Genomic DNA, 14,890 nt, shown 5'->3' on the forward strand with positions numbered 1-14,890 from the left:
AAAATAAGCTCTATGATGCGGCCAGCATTGACCGTGTCAAAGATTCTTTATTTTCTTTACTTTCAGACACGTTGCGCAGTGGCTGCGCTGCTGTGAAACACGTCTAAAAGCAACTTTGACCAAGGCAATAGATTTTGCACATGAGAGACATATTGGCTTTGCCAATGCTTGTTTTGAATTTACCAACCGTAAATGAGAAAGGATATCTCTGAGGAACCTGATCTGCTGTCTTCTTCCCATGGTACCCCACCTGTAAATCTACAGAGTGGAAGTGCTCTGTCAAGGGCAGTATCCAGTCTGTGGATCCCTACCACGTGGTTTGACACCCCAGTCAATGGTTTGCAACCGCAGTCACAAATCATTGATAAATGCCATTGTGATTCACAAGGAACATTTCACACCTCCTCATCCTTGTGAATCGCAAGGATTCACAATGTGTGCGTTTTCAAGTCAGAAAGCCGTCTCTGACTCATGATGTGGTGACAGCGGCTTTAATTTTGTAAAACACCAGCTTTATGTCTAAAAAAGACTTGGTACATTGGACCTGAAGGTTCGCATACTTTAGAGAAATACACAGGCCATATGGGGCCGAAGGTCCCATTTGAACAATACATCAAAATGAGAACAATACTTAAATATGAGCACGAAGTATTGTTAAAATAGGACTGCACCAATTGAAAGAAATGTCATTTCAGATGCATTAGAAAACCACAAATTTACAGTGGCTCATTCAAAACCCATTGGTACACTCTGACCTCTTAGTGACATTTTTGCCTACTGAAATGTTACCTGGACACACAACTGACCATGAATGCAATCCATTGTGCCATGCTGCAGAGCTGTCCCTTTAACCTGGACATCCCTGTACACCTGGACACAGATGTTCACACCTATCAATTTTGTGACTGGCCAACTCACCTTTGTTTTAAATCCTCAGCAAATGGGACTTTGAAAGGCGCCGTGGGATACACAATGAACAAGTCAGGCAAACACACTTAAGTTCACCTTTTAACCTGATCACAGCTGACAGCCCTCATGCTGGACAAATTCATGTCAGTATTTTTTTTGTGTGAAGCAAACAAGAAAACTCTTCTCAGCAGGGAATCAGCAGCACTTTTCACAATTCAGACTAATGGATGGAAATTATGTCTGATGGAAGATCTTCTTGGCATACATTATAGAAATATTGTAATTCTGTGATGGAGAAAACACAGCAGACGTCTTTAGTAACCAAAGATATGCATTCTGCGGCAGCAAATCAATGTGAAGAGCGAAACATGTGTCCATCATTAATCCCATAGATCAATACGAAAGAGGCAAAGCACTCAATGTGGTTGACCACTGTTCAAATTGATGCATATCCTAGCAAACCAAATCAAATTAGTCTTTATTTCGATTATTTCAATCATTAAAGACACCATATCCTATCAAAAACTGCAGGGAAGAACTATTGGCATTTGTTGATTTTATGTGCAATTATACTCTAAAAATAAATAAGGTGCAATTCATCATTACTGCAGAAAAAAAAGGTCAATTTCTTGCTGAGGAACTCGTTTGCACAACATCTATGTAAAGTGCCTCTCAGACCCCTGTTCAAGTGTGTCAGTGTTATACATTGCTTTCTCCCAGGTGTGGAGTTGTTCTGTCCTCGGTGGTTCATCCCCAAAGCAAAGTTACAAAATAGCTCCTCTCTCCAGTTTCAATGTCACCAGTGGGATTTTTTTTTGTCCAGCTACGAATGCTTTTACTGGCTCCAGCTCTTGCATGTAGGTTTTGTACATCTGCTGAACTGTATAGAGAAGTTTTCAGTTCATCCCAATTGCCTCATGGAGCTGGTTATTGGTTTCTAATTTCTTTATCTTTCAGGTCACCTTCTGTTGTGTTATGTTGTGTTATTTTATGTTATGCGCGCTATCACCTGTGAGGGTATCTGTCTACTTCAGAGCCCTGAGATACAGGTGTTTCTCACCAACACAGATTAGTGGTGTTAGTAAATAGGATGTTGAGGTTGCTGATGGCCATGCTGTTAGTCTTGATCTTAGCCAATACCATTTTGCTCAAAGTTAATTAACCAGGTGGGACTTGTGCGGGAGAGCCATTAGTGGTGGAGCATGGAACATCATGAACATCTAGATTCAATCCCAATAACAGATGAGCCCTTTATTTGGCCTACTTCGATCACAGAGAAGTCTGTTGTAACTGTATCCTTAGGGATGTATGTCATTACTACGCAGTTTGTACAGCGCGCTACCATTACAACGCAGGTAACGCAACGCAAGTCATTGGGGGTATCACTCTCTTACCACTACTTGCGTGGCTGTTCACGGACCAGCGAACACCTTTGCTCTCCTCCCCGACAGAGGGGGGCGGCAACTCAAATGAGGTCGCAGTGTGTAAAATGCTTAGCTGGAATGTGGCAGGAATTAGCTCCAAAAGTGGTGACGATGAATGCTCTAGATTTGTCTCTGGGCATAATGTCATCGCCCTACAAGAAACATGGGATACCGCCTCTAGCTTCTGGCTGGATGGGTTCATCAGCTTTGCTGTGGCTGCCACCCCCAGCAACGCTGGCAGGGATAGGGGAGGTCTTTTAACTTTATTCTCACTAGATCTCAAAGGGTCTCTAAGGCAGATCAAAAATGCATCCTCAAATATTTTAATTGTTGAAAGGGAAATTAGTCCCACCAGGAGCACATTATACATAAACTTTTATAATTCAGGGAACAGGGACATTGGTGATAATAACATTGCCGCCTTAGACTCATTTTTAACTTCAGTCAGTCGTAACACACATACTAATTTTGAATGCGAGCTATTGGGCGATTTTAATATTCACCCCTGCAAATCCATGTGTGGCTCAATTAACCACGAGGGGGTAGCAGGATCAGAGGGACCTCACTTTGAGCATACTACACCGGGCGAGGAGTTGGAAGATTTATTGGCTAACTTCAACTTCTTAGAACCAATGTCGGTGGAAGGGGGGACTAGAGCACCTACCTTTAAGGGGACAGTCCCTAGCACAATCATTGATTACATATTTGTGACCCCAGGTATCTTAAATAGGGCTATTTCTTATTGTACAGTCCCCTCTCTTCACAGTGACCATAATCCCGTACTTCTTGAGGTCACCTGGGGGGACTTCATGGGGCCGATGCCGGGGCAAACAAAAACAGGGCACACTTTACGCCCAGTGGACCAGGGCAGAAGGCTCAAGTGGGCAAACGTGGTCCTGGATAATTTCTATGCAGAAATCCGCCCGAAAATCGAGGACCACATGGTGACCTGCCAGAACCCAAGCGCCTCAGATCACAAGATAATGGGTGCCTTCCAAACTATTTGTGGCTAAATTTCGCTGGACCTCAGGGTTAAACTGAGGCAGGGCGTCAATAACCAGCGACGCTGGTTTGTCGCAACATGCTCGAAAGCACACAAATCTTTAATGGCTGCTCTCAAAGTACAACGAGGGTGAGGGCGGGCATTGCCATATTGAGGAAGGAATATAAGCGAGTAATTAAGGTTAGGCAGGACAAAATTAAGAACGAAGCTTGGGAGAATCTACTCTGCACGGACATCCTACGAGATAGCAGGCAATTCTAGGCCATAATTAACCAGCCCTTCTTTTCCGACTCGACCAATTCCGTTATGGATTGTGTCATCCCGGATGACAAACGGCTGGCTCACTTCAGATCAGTTTATGGAGATACTGACACTGTCGGTCAAGTGAGCAACTCGACGGTGCCTGAGGCCCCCCCCATATGTTTCAATAGGGTTGAGGCCGAGAAAGCAATACTGGCCACTACTAAGAATAAAGCCCCTGGGCCCGACGGGGTGCCAGCTGACTTTTACATACACTCTCCAAAGCTATGGGCTGGTGTTTTAGCCAACGTATTTACCGCCGCCAATGGCAACTCTTTACCAACTACCTGGGTAACTTCTACCATCGTTCCCATATTCAAGAAGGGTCACCGTGATGACCCAGGGTGCTATAGGCCCATATCCCTTTTGGACTCTGCAATCGAGATCTTAGGCAGAGTCCTTTTGTCCAGGTTAAGGGACAGTTTGGAGAGCTGTGGGGGTTTGGCTGACATCCAGTACGGGTTTAGAGACAAGAGAGGAACATTAGAGCAGTGTTCCAACTTACACCTGTTGATCTCGAAGTATACGGTGGTCAAGGAGGGGTCACTATTCCTTGCATTTATGGACCTCTCCTCGGCCTTCGACTTGGTGAACAGGTCTAAGTTGTGGGACATCCTCCTGAGGATCGGGATTGATGAGGCATTGGTTAGGTATATGGCTTCACTCCATCAAGAGCTATTTGCAGTTGTGTGGGTCACCAAAGAGGGAAGGTGCACGTCCCGTTTTAATGCCATGCGTGGGGTCAGACAAGGCTGCATACTGGCCCCCCTGCTTTTTACAATTTACATTAATGGTCTGGGTAGCTACCTGGAAAAAGTGGATGGAGACTTTCCGCGTATAGCAGAAGTTAAGATCCCTGCTCTCCTATACGCGGACGACGCGGTGCTGATAGCCCGCACCGGCGTCTGTCTCCAATGGCTCCTGGATACTTTTGGTACCTTCATGGACCAACTAGATTTGAAGGTTAACTCGAACAAGTCACATACCATGGTTGTTGGGCACCACAGAAAAAAGGGTATAGCTAAAAATGTTAAATGCAAGGGCGAAGTCGTCACTAGAGTTTCGGCTTTTCCTTACCTGGGGGTGCTTTTTGATGATAGGGGTTCATGGGGTCCCCAGGTCAGGGCAAAAAGTCTGGCGGTGACTAGGTCATCAGCGGCTCTTATGGGCTTTGCAAACAGGCTGGGCGCTAGACCGATGGAAGCCCTCTTAAAGGTCTATAACAGTAAATGTATTTCACTGGCAATGTATGGCGCACCGCTTTGGGGTTATGTATGCCTTGAACCCATACAGAAGGCAGAAAACAGATTTTTACGTTCCCTTTTGTCTGTCCCTCAGTCCACACCAACCTTTTCTATACACGCAGAGGTGGGCCTGGACTACATTAGCGATAGGCTAAACATGGCACCTTTAATCTAAAGACATGGCTCAATAAAGAACTAACTCTTAATCATATAATTATGAACAATGTCATGTCTATGGACCATCTCAAAAGGGTGCCATGGATGGCCTATTTGAAGAAGTCTTTCGTAGAACTGGGTCGGCCCTTCCTCCCCACTCGGGGGGGGGGGGGGGGGGGGGGTTGGAGGTGCTGCCGAGCTCTTTGCCGGGGCCGGTGGGAGGCCGATTTTGGTATAGGGCCGATTTTGCAGCTATGCTGCAAAAACGGCCCTGTAACAAAAACGGCCCCCAGGGGCCCAAAACAGGCACCCACCCATGCGGCGCACCGGGGGATTGCCCGGTGCCCGCTATGGCCAGTCCGGCCCTGGTGATGGCACTAGGTTTAGCAACTTAGCGCCAATGCAGCCACCCTTGCACCATAGTGCAAGGGTGTCTGTGTGCAGGGGAGTATTGTTTATGTGTAGGAAGGTGTCCCTTCTTGCACATAAACAATCCTAAAAATGCCATTCTGTCACTTTCATGCATTCTGCTTCATGCAGCACACATGAAAGTTTGTTTATGTACAGGAAGGGACACCTTCCTGTACATGAACATGAACAAACAATGGCATTTTGCTTTTTGTATGTGTGCTGCACAAGGCAGCAGACATGGAAAAAGCAAAAACGAGGAGAAATAATACATTTCTCCTTGTTTCGCCATCTTAAGACCAGTTTTTACATGGCCTTAGTTTTGGCACTGCCTCCTATGTACACCACTCTTGTACATATGGGCAGCATCAAAATGAATTGGTGTTGGGGTGGAACGCCCACCCCAACACCCCCTGCACGCCACTTTCACAGTAACCATAGCGTGAAAGGGGGCCTTATGTACAAGGCAGCGTTAAGCCGCGTTAAGTGGTTTAGCGCTGCTTTGTACATAAAGTTCAGCCCCTATCGCCACCACAGCGTCAGTATAGGTGACGTTGTGGTGGCGGTAGGGGCTTCAACATATGCCGCCAAGTTTGCTCCTGTGTAGCTCATGAGACATAACAGCTCAGAGCCATAGGCACAGAGAATTGCCTGCTGCTGATAATGTAATCCCCTGCAGTGGCATTCTATCAAGGCTCCTTTGCACAAAGCACAGCTTTGCACCATGGTGTAAAAGTGAGTCTGCGCTACCTTTCCAGTTACACATTCCGATGCCTAGACAAACTCAGAAGGATCCCACTCATTGGTTGTGTTCTGCAGCACACATGCAGTGCAACATGTTTTATAATGGAGCAAATTACATTTTTTTTGCACCTGCTTCTAGGAGGTGTTAATGTTTTTACCAAATTGTGGTGTGGCTATTGTAGGGTTTGATTATGCGTAAGATGCAATAGTTATCACATCTGATAAAAATTAGATACTGAGGTGTTTGGAATTTATCGGATGCAATTATTATGACATATTCTTAGTATTTGGGGAACAAAATTGTTTACTGCACTAGAATCATTATATCTTGGTCAATACAAGTCATTTTCCCATTGTTAAATTCCGGCAATATACACCTGCCGAGGTTTAACAATCTTATAGCACCTTGTAATTACTGGACGTGTTAAATATCGCACCACTTGTAATTGTGATCTTCTCACAAACAGGTATTTAGAAAGGGATTCCAATTTAGCATGTCACTAGTGAGAAGGCCCTTTATAAATAGGCCTTTGAGTAAAATCCTGTAATTGGTTGCGCTACTCTGTCCCCATAACACCCCCTCGATGCAAAGCAACACAATGGAGTGCTAAGAGATTTTACACTGAGAATTGGGCACGTTTCCAGCTCAAAGTACATTTTGAACTAGACAGTAAATACCATGTACTACTTTGTTCCACTTTGCATCACTTTGAAAATTGAGAAAAGCCTTAATAAATCTGGGCTATAGTTTTTTACAACCTAATCTCATGATCTGCTCTGGATGAACACAAGGGATCACCTCATAGGCCATTTATTTCACTCCTACCATTTTAATTTCCTTTGCTGACCTGTCAAGTGTTAACTTGTTAAATTTTGTGAGTCCTGAGGTGAGGTGGAGGTCTCCTGGGAGTTTGAGAAACACTAACCAAAGTGAGGGCGCAATGCTCAAATGAGTCCAACTGCCTCCTCAGGGATGAATTTTCATGATCCCAAGGAAAAGGATTTGGTAGGCACCTCTGACCATTCTTCAACTGATGATATGAATCTTGACAGTGCAGTAGGCATTTAATGGCATAGAAGAGGCACATTCTGGAATACAGGATAAGGGTACGCGTTGCAGCCAGACCCCGATGCTTCTCTTTCTGACAATCTTCCCTCTGGCAGAGAAACTGAAACATTTGATGGTGCATGAAACTCTGAGGCTATGAAAAACAAGGACATCGGAAAATAATTGAAGGAACGACTTGCCCCCAGTGGCATCGTGGGGCAATAAAACCAATCAGGGATGGGCACCATGAGAAACCAGACACAGATCATGTCTTTCAGAGGGAAGGGCACAATGGCCATTTTGGTTACCCTCTGTAGCCTGTGAGGAGCCCTTTAGCCCCAGATAAGACTGCTTCTTAAGACCAATCCTTGCCCAATTTTTTTGCAGTGCTGGCTACCAAGCAATCAGAAATTAGAGTCAATTATAAGGATATAGAGATTGATAACTCTGCCTCTCTGGACTCTACGAATAGCACCACTCAAGGTTTGGAAGATATCAATTCCCGGTTACATAATTATGAAGCACAACTGATCAATTTGAAGATCAACTGAAATAATATAAAGGTACTGGGATGGATTCACAAAGATTCTTCTCTGACTTAGTCTTGTAGTACTCCTGGCTTAGTCCCAGGAGTCAGGAGTAAGCAAGGAGAGCTAGAACAGTAGGCCTACTGTCGCTAAACCTGTTACATAATCTGCAACGCTACACTAACTTATTGTGTAAGGAGTCTGAGGGACGCACGTACAGGGGTTCATTATTACCTTATTAGCTATGGCTTTTTCATACATTGTATGGAGAGTGAGTCACAGTGGGCACATTGGTTCCTCTTTTAACAGAAGTCCAAAGCTTCTCCACCTGCCTTATGTTTTTGGTTTATTTATTTGGAATTTCTTCTCCAAAGAGCGTTTCCTTTACACACATATCCTGTATAATACTTTTTTTGTAATCACATTTTTGGCAGACCACTTTAAGGCAGCAGGAGTGCCACCAATATTTTGACAAATCACAAAATTAGAGGTTATTAACAAAAGCCATGTGAATGAGAGCATACTGAAACTAGCCGGACCCATGTGTGTTTTCAATAGATGATCCATCTAGTTTTTATCTAAGCTTCAGAGCACTACCAATATTAAACTGGAAACTAATATGAATGAGTCAATGTCCAAACTTTGCAATCCATTACTTGGCTTTAGAATCAGTAATGCCACATTTAAATCACAGAGATTATAAAGTTTAAAAACATAGAGAGTCTTTGAAATAAACCTAAATAATTGAAATCATGAAAAAGTTTACTAAATTTAAGAATGGTTCTAGGCAGTGAGAATTTTAGGGATGTTCATGACAGTGTTTCACCTCAGATCTACAAATTATTTTTAGAGTTTAGAATTAATCTCTACCCAACTAAAGATTCAATTAACAATATGTGTATTTAATTGAAATGTGATATTGCGTGATAAATGTGATGGATAATATGCTTTGGTCAGATATGCTATAAGCTATTATTGTTTTATTGATAGCTATGTAAGCCTTGAGGAAGTGAAATTAAGATTGCATACCAAGGGGAGGCAGTTATGCTGTCCTCCTATGAGAACTACTGATGAAACACGTGGAATATATAAGAGTAAAAAATGTTAAAGGAGTTGGAGAAAATTGAAGGATTGTTTGAAAGATGTGTTTCTTTGGATGTTAGGAATTATACTAAGAAACACTGACAAAATATATAAATTAATCTCTGAACTGTCTAAATTGGTGTCTCTGAGTTTCTGTTTTTGTAGTAATTTCTAGCACTTGGTTGAGAAAGTAAATAATGTACTGCACTAAAAACACTTGTTTGTGCACTTTTTAGCAGAAGCTATCTGTATTCAAGCTACAAAATAGAAAGTTTGTGATCAGAAGTAAAACTCCAGTTCTGTAGCTTTCTTTCTCTTTCGTCCCAAAATTGGTCAATCTAAAGTGTTAAGTCACCTTGCTCAGCACATATTGTTGGGCATCTGTGGATGTGATGATGTACCTTGTAGACATTCTTGGTAGCCTTTATTAAAACTAATCATGGGTTTTTAGTGATTACTCTTGAAGAGGGAAACTAGGGCTGTGCATTGACCCAGTAAACACTAACCTAGACTGAAGCTCTTTGAATAGAATCAGTGCATTGCTTAGCAACCTAATTCTACACTTGCAACATGTTACAGAGTGTACTCTGAGATAGAAGAGTATGAAGAAAGGGTTTTATATGTCTCCCCTACACAGCAGGCACTGCAGACCTGAAATCTGCTGTTAACTGCCATGACAGGTTATAAGTATGGCATCTGGAATAGGAGCTCCTGCAGCTGCTCTAGGCTCCAGAATTTCTACTATTGACACTTGGTGAGTTAAACAATTTACTCATTAGACCCTTAGAGCGTTCACCCGTAAGCTAAAATTATGGAGCATGCCTTCAAGTGAGAATCAGACTGTTAGGGCCTGGAGAATGCAGCATTAATATGGGCCCTGAACTAAGTCCTGTGAAAGTCAACTATGCTGATTGGTGTTCAGAAAAGTGAAGAATAGATATATAATCTTAACTACTTCATGTGCCACAGCCACAAAAGATATGATAATTGTATTATGAACAGGGTTCCCGGTTTTATGGTATTTATTTTGTTGACTTTACCATCTGTATTTATCCATATTTTGTTTGTCAACTTTATCTGTATTTATCCGTATTTATTATGGGTTTTGTGGGGAAAATAAAGCTGAAACTGAAATATTTTGACATTTATTTAACCAATAAATATGGAGTCATGCTTGAATGCCTGCCAGGTTTCAGAAGAAGATAAATAAATGCACTTATATGAAAATATGCACATTTCTGTTTCAACCTTGTGCATATTTACTGCAGTTTAAGCCTCTTTACTAAAATGCCTTTCTTTTATAAACCTCTTACCTACCAATCCACATAGTTATTGGCCTGGTAGTCATGGCAAAGTGTATTTAGAATCACTCAAAAAGCACCTAATTTCCATTTTTATCCACATTTAAAAATAAATACAGACAAGAAAATAAATGGTTTTCTGTTTGTATTTATCTGTAAAAGTCAGTAAAAACGGAAAACAGGTAACCTTCATTAGTAAGCTGAACTCAAAGATAGTGAAGATTCCCTCAGAAACAAAAATATAAGGTGATTTGGTACTAGGTTTTATTACTGCTATGGGCATCTATTCTGATAAAAAATGGATTAATCCCACCTTTGAAGGGTGTCATTCAGTGGTTCAACTTTATGTTTCACATATATATATATATATATATATATATATATATATATATATATATATATATATATATATATAGATCAATCTTGCACGGACCTTCAAAACACGGGTGTACGCAAACATTATGACCAAAACCTGACGTTCACTCCATACAATCGGCACAAATTATTGGAACTGGCATAACGTCTATGAAGTGTAATGCAGACAAACACCCAAACATTGAAAGAGGATACATAGTCTAAAAAATTATTATGTTGGGGAGCACATGGAGCATAGCTGGAGATCAACAATATGCCAACATTACATCAATACGATTTCTCTATGTCTTCAATCAAACTGATTGATGACATGCAATTTTTGATAGTACAGGTAAAAGATTGCTTAGTGACAGACCATTTGTCCCATTCTGGTTCGAGTCAATACTTGGCTTTTATGTCAATTAAACATGAATGTATACAAGCTACATGAAGTTCCTGTAAAATACTCTATAAATGAAAGGTTTGATTGAGATACCCCCATACTTGGAATGCAACTTTGAACATCCATGGAAAGAAAATGAATCTACAGTCGCATTGCCCATTTGTTTTGCAGCTTCAACTTGACCAAATTGTGGCCTTGCTTGTATGTCAAGACATTGAGAGCAGAAACATTGTGGTGCAAAAAATATGTTATGTTATTTTTTTCTAAAGAGCACGAATACCATGAGGTGTCTTGGCGCCAGCTCTACTAAATCTATTGAGAAAGAAGTTTACTACAAGGCATATAACCATGGGGCAGATTTACAAGCCCCTTGCGCCAATTTTGCGCCACTTTTAACATGGGAAAAGTGACGCACCGGTGGCGCAAGGGGCTTGTAAATCTGCCCCCATGTTTTTAGAGCTTTCCTAAAAGAGAGCAGATTATTCATAGATTTGATGTGTAGGGGTAAGGTGGAGAAGTGTGGCTCACTGGTTAGAGCAAGCAGACCCTGAAGCAGAGGTCAGACCCGGGACCAGGGTTCAATTCCCGACGTGGCAGGGTGTTGAGCTCAAATGTCCATGGACTCGATAATTCTCGCTTCGGTGCCTGACCTAATCATGGGTTCACACTCTGCAACTCTGGGCATTAAGCTTGCTTAATCTCCACAACGGCCCCCCGCGGCGGGATACCTGGCTTTCACCTAGGGGATGCCCTGTAGGGGCTATCTCACAGGGAAAAACCAGGACGGGTTCCCAAGGCAAGTGCAGAGATACCCCTTCGGGGGTCGATTCTGGCGCTATATAAGAAATATAATAATAATAATAATAATAATAAGGTATTCCAAGTTTTGGATGTGCAAATCACATCGTTTCTCCCTCCCAAAAAGGGACGTTTGAACTTCAGGACAATCGCGTTTTTGACCGTGGTGTCCTTGCTGGTAATTAATATTTGAAGTTGTTTTCAAATAATCTAGTCCTATCTCATGTAGAGCTTTGTAGGCAATGCAGAGGGCATTAAAGGCAATTTTTTGCCTGACTGGTACCGAGTGCAATTTTTTAATTTCATTGGAGGCAGGCTTAAATTTTTGGATCCCTAACAGCAACCGTGCCACTGCATTTTGCAGGGTTTACAGTTATTCACATATTACTGTTGCATGTTTGTGTATTTGCCATTGTAGTAGTCTATTTTCAAAAGAACCAAGGATGTAACTTCTGTTTTCTGTAGGTCAGGATGGATGTAGGGAAGGATCTTTGTTATTGTCCCGAGCATGTGGAAGGAAGAGAACGTGACCGCTTTAACCTGGGAACCAAATGTTAGTTTGTTATCTACTAGCCCTCCTAGATTTCAGGTTTTCCTGACAGGAGTCGGAAGAGTGCTGAACTTTTGTGGCCACCAGGGCAGATACCAAAAGGAAACATGGGGGCATATTATCAAGGGGGTTTATCTCCGCTTTTTTGGCTTTAAAAGCCAAGAAAGCGGAGATAAAATTATCTCCCTATTACCTAGCTGTCGCTAACACCAGTTAGCGACAGCTAGTAGGAGATAGCGACCATCTTGGGCCCCGCTTTGCATGTCAGTAATATTTATCACTAATGACATCCAAAGTGGGCGTGCCAAGGTGTTAGCGACTGGAAACAGTTGCTAACATCGCTATCTCCTATTACCAACTTTTGGAGATATACGCGCTAAGCGCGAATATCTCCAAAAGCTAACACCTGCCCAGGAGCAGTTCTTAGCCATGTTATCCAATGGTAGGTGGATAACATGGCTAAGAGCATTAGCTCGGTAATGCATGAATATCGCTGACTTTTCAGCAATATTCATGCATTTCGGCTGATTTTTATCGCTTAGGAGATAAACCTTGATAATAGCAAGGTTCCTAAGCGATAAAAATTCCCTCAGCTCGGCGATAAAAATATCGCCGCTAAACCAACATAGCGATAATTATCGCTAGTTGTTGGTAATATGCCCCTTGGTTTCCAAACAATATGACTTATGTTTTCTCAGAGTTTAATTTCAGACAGTTATTAGCCATCCAGTCACTGACTGCATGCAGGCAGTCATGGAATCTGATGCTTGTGTCCTGCTCACTAGTGGACAAGGAGATATGCACCCACATGCAAGGGGATGACGGGTGGTCCATGCAAAACTCTTTCCCCCATCCAGAGGGCAGCCATCAGGGGGCGCACTGACAGTGAGCCTCCTGACAGCTTCTTTGCCTCTGCGGCTGTGTCTGTGATACAGCGCAAGCGCAAAGGCAAAGGGATTCCTTCAGTTGCATGGTGCCACGCCCCCATGTAAATGAGGGAATGCCCTCTGCTGATAGTTCTGGCTCTTTATGTGCACCAGCACTATCGGTATTACAGAAGGGGATGCACAAGAGTGTGTGGTCCCTTTTATAATACCATAGTGCCCAAGGGGTGCGCAAAGCGAGCGTAAACGCCAATTGTGCCCCTGGGGCACTCCGGAAATGTGCCCCCTGGTGTACCATTCCCACCCCAAATGCGTTTTTAGACTTAATGATAGAATAGCCTTTTTTGTATACCTAAATTAGACCACATTTTTTCAACCAGATTCATGTGCAGTGACACACTGGGGCCTATTAAGATGTCCTTACGATGTGGCCTTCGGTTGGGGGTCAAGTGGGCCCCTATTGTGCCACCTTGTTATTACATGCACCTCGCGGTAGGCACCTTGAGGTGCTTACGGTAGGGTGCAGGGATTAACATCACCTTGCATTTCCCTATGGGAGCATGTACTCCGACTGGTTTACAGCCGTAACGCAAGCTTCCATAGGGAAATGTCAAAATGCAACCAAACAGTGTTCGTACGCATCCTAATCAGGCAGTCGGTTCCGCCGACCAGAGGTCGGTAGATCCCGTTTCCGAGATGGTGTCGGGCTGGCGCAAGTCCACCCGACATTGTAATCGCCCCCACTGTCTGAGTAGGTACTGTGGAGTGCCCCCTAAATTAAGACTTTCCACCTTGGATCACAATAATATGGTCTAAGCTACAGAGCAAAGTTATAAAAAGCTTCTCATTTTTCCTAGCATCCTTCTCATAGTCTGAGTATGTCTTACTATGAACAGATGCAAAAACACAGTTGATGGACAGAATGCAGAACAATGTCATACATTCACCCCAGTACAGAGATCTGGGCCTAAATCCATCGTTTTTTTGCACTCCACACCACCCCAGTTCAGACATGGCCATATGCAAATCAGTCTGACCCTGTGCCTCATGGGAACAGTCCAACCCGAACTGGGGTGGTGTGGAGTGCAAAAAAACGATGGATTTGGGCCCAGATCTCTGTACTGGGGTGAATGTATGACATTGTTCGGCATTCTGTCCATCAACTGTGGTTTCTGAAATTACTATGAACAGAGTATTAGGTGTTTCATTTTGCTTTGTCGGTTTTTCATTTTACACAATAGCAAGCCAGGCTTGACTCACAAATCGTATTAGAAGATTACCTGACTATAAATGTTGAAGGACATTCTAAAGTACACCTAACAATTAGATTAATGCCACGTCTGGCACCCACAGTTCCAATAAGTAGTGTTCTGGGAGGACGTACAGAGGAATTGCTTTTACATATAATTTATGTTCCATTGCTCAGTTTTTCTATTTTATTTTTAAATACAGCTTTGGGAATTCCCGAATCCTTTTCCCATTATAAACAAAACAACAAGGAAGATTTATACAACTAAACTGTCACTGTGTTTGAATGTGTGAGTGACTATCAGGGACCACAGACGGCAATACAGTCTACAAAACATTTTTTTTGCAGTATTAGACAATTAGACGAAGAATACCTATGTCCTTTCACTTCTTATCTATTTATCAGATACTTTGCTCATTTTTCATCCCAGAATTATTTTCTATCCTTGGAGTGAGCATGGAGCTGCAGCTGGGTAGGCAAAGTGACGTCAAAACAGTACTTTTAC

Source organism: Lissotriton vulgaris, chromosome 11 (genome assembly GCF_964263255.1).
Source record: "Lissotriton vulgaris chromosome 11, aLisVul1.2, whole genome shotgun sequence".
Lineage (NCBI taxonomy): Eukaryota > Metazoa > Chordata > Amphibia > Caudata > Salamandridae > Lissotriton > Lissotriton vulgaris.